This window comes from Hypomesus nipponensis, chromosome 6 (assembly GCF_054491055.1).
Source record: "Hypomesus nipponensis isolate SF chromosome 6, ASM5449105v1, whole genome shotgun sequence".
NCBI lineage: Eukaryota > Metazoa > Chordata > Actinopteri > Osmeriformes > Osmeridae > Hypomesus > Hypomesus nipponensis.
In genome coordinates, this window is record NC_140366.1 from 2,389,542 (window position 1) to 2,391,971 (window position 2,430).

Here is a 2,430-nt window from a genome sequence, read left to right on the forward strand (position 1 = left end):
CTATGGCCGAAACCCATATAATAGGGTAAATCTCCTACAGGCAATGGAATTGGCCTGTGGTGACATAGGCGTGGAGTGTTCTTTCCTTTGTTCTTTGTTGACAGTACTAAGTTGTGATGGTTACTGGAATATTTTCATATCAAAAATACAGTATTTGTATAGCCCTTTTTACAAGCAATGTCACAGAGGGCTTCACAAACACCCATAGAACTGCCTCTCAGCCAACCTCAACCCTCAAGGAAGACAAGAAAAAACTAGGAGAAAAACTCACTAGAGGAGAAAAAATTGAAGAAACTTTGGGAGGAGGCAAAAGAGAGGTGCATAACACAAGCTAAACAAAGTCGTACATCAGGAAAGTGTCAATGGGTGTTAAAATAAAATCAATTTTCTTTATTGCTAAATGCATTTACTGTGTATACATGAACAAATTTGTCTTTACATACTCTGGATGTTGTGTTGTGATTTTTTTGTGTTGTGTCTAATGATTGCTCCATAGTGTTTATATGTTGATGTGCTGTGTTTATGATCAGAAAGCATTGTTTGATTTTGAGCACGGGTTAAATGGTTTAGGGGTGAGTGTTTTTTCAGAAGAGTCAGAGGTTTTTGAGATTTAGTTTGAAGATTTGGTTTTGTGTTTACAGTTTTGAGAAAAGGGGTGACTGTTTCAAGAAATGTGTTCTAACAATTGTGAAAAACTGTAATCTCTCACTTACTATACATGGGGTTAGATGGCTAAGCAGTTAGGGAATTGGCAGTTAGGGAATCGGGCTATTAATCAGAAGGTTGCCTGTTCGATTCCCGGGCGTGTGTGATTGCCTTGCTGATCAAGGAGAAAACTCACCTAGAAGAAGAGACCAGAGAACTGGCTGCTGCCTAGGTTAGGGGGCTGCTTTATTTCTGGCTGACAAGGAGTGGACATTGATACTCTATGTTAATTCTCTCAGCAAACGACAATATTTGGGGTACTGAAAAAAACTCCCTTCACAAGACACACAAACCCTTGCCTATGGTGTGGAGGTCAACCTGCCTGAAGGCATTGCCAAAGATGTGGAGTCTAAAGCAACTTGGATGAGCATGAAGATATTTACAATCATTTTACAGTTTTTCACATTTGCTCACACTTGTTCAGTGAACTAAACCAATGTGTCAAATCAGACACTTTTGGCAAAACTCTAAACACATTCTCATTCACTAAACACATTTTGCACTGTGATGCACTTGTGCTGCAAAATGGTAAACACAGGGGGCAAACAGTAAACACAACTACAACACAGTTATCATCTGTAAAACACAATGACTCAAAATTGTTCACACTTGTTTCTAATGGTGGTTTGGGACAATGTCAGCTTTACATGGTAGGTTACAGGTTACATGGTCTAGGGGCAAGTGTTTGATTTTGCCAGAAGAGTCAGAGGTTTTAGAAATTGAGTTTGAATATTTGGTTTTGTGTTTACAGTTTTGAGAAAATGGTTGACTGTTTCATGAAATGTGTTTTAGCAATCGTGAAAAACTGTAATCTACAAAACAATGTAGTAGTGAAGATGCCAGAATGTAAGAAGCCAGTTGAGATTTGTTATTTATGTGAAAACAGCCTAATAAATTGTTTTAAAATTGTTTACAACTTCTGGTGTCCTTTATGCTTTCTTGTATTGAAATATGGCATTGCTGTGTGTGATAATGTGTGTGTGAGAATGTGAGTGTATGTGTATGAAAAGGCACTAAAGCTGGTATTGTTGTGTTGGGGCCATGTGTTTATATTTTGGGATTTGCTGCTCTCCATATTTGTTTTAGAGATCTCACCAAATGACATGCAATCTGTTTGGTTGTGAGGCATGAGTTGTGAAGGAAAGAGTAAAGGTGAGACTCGCCTGTGAACCATAACAGTTATGTCATGGTTCCCTAAGAATTTTGAGAGATGGATGCTAAATCCCCTGCTGTAGACTTTATACACTAAGTAACACTTTGTATTACAAGGTCAAACTATCAGCATTCTGTTTTCTGTCTCAGTGGAGTATGACATACATAATGATTTATAATGAGACAGATAAAACCAAAAATATAACTATATGAAGCTCCTGACATTTTGAGCAAAACGGAATTTGATGGTCAGTGAGAGGACTCAGACGGATCCAAAGCAGACTTAAGGTAAATGTTAGAGTATTGACCTAGTACCTCACACAGACATAACAGACAGAATAACCACTGTCCAGTGGGTGTCTGACAAATGAGAAAATATTCATTCTGGAGAGAACATGTGAACCGTTCTCATGTTTTTCCGCAACAACCAAGATGTTAAAAGGACACTGAGTTTTTATCCATTTCAGTATTGCTGTTTGGTACACTGGTGGGTACACTGCCAAGATTAATTTATCACATTAACTGAGTTGTGGACACCTGCAAAGCATGATTTAATGGGATACGATTGTTGTA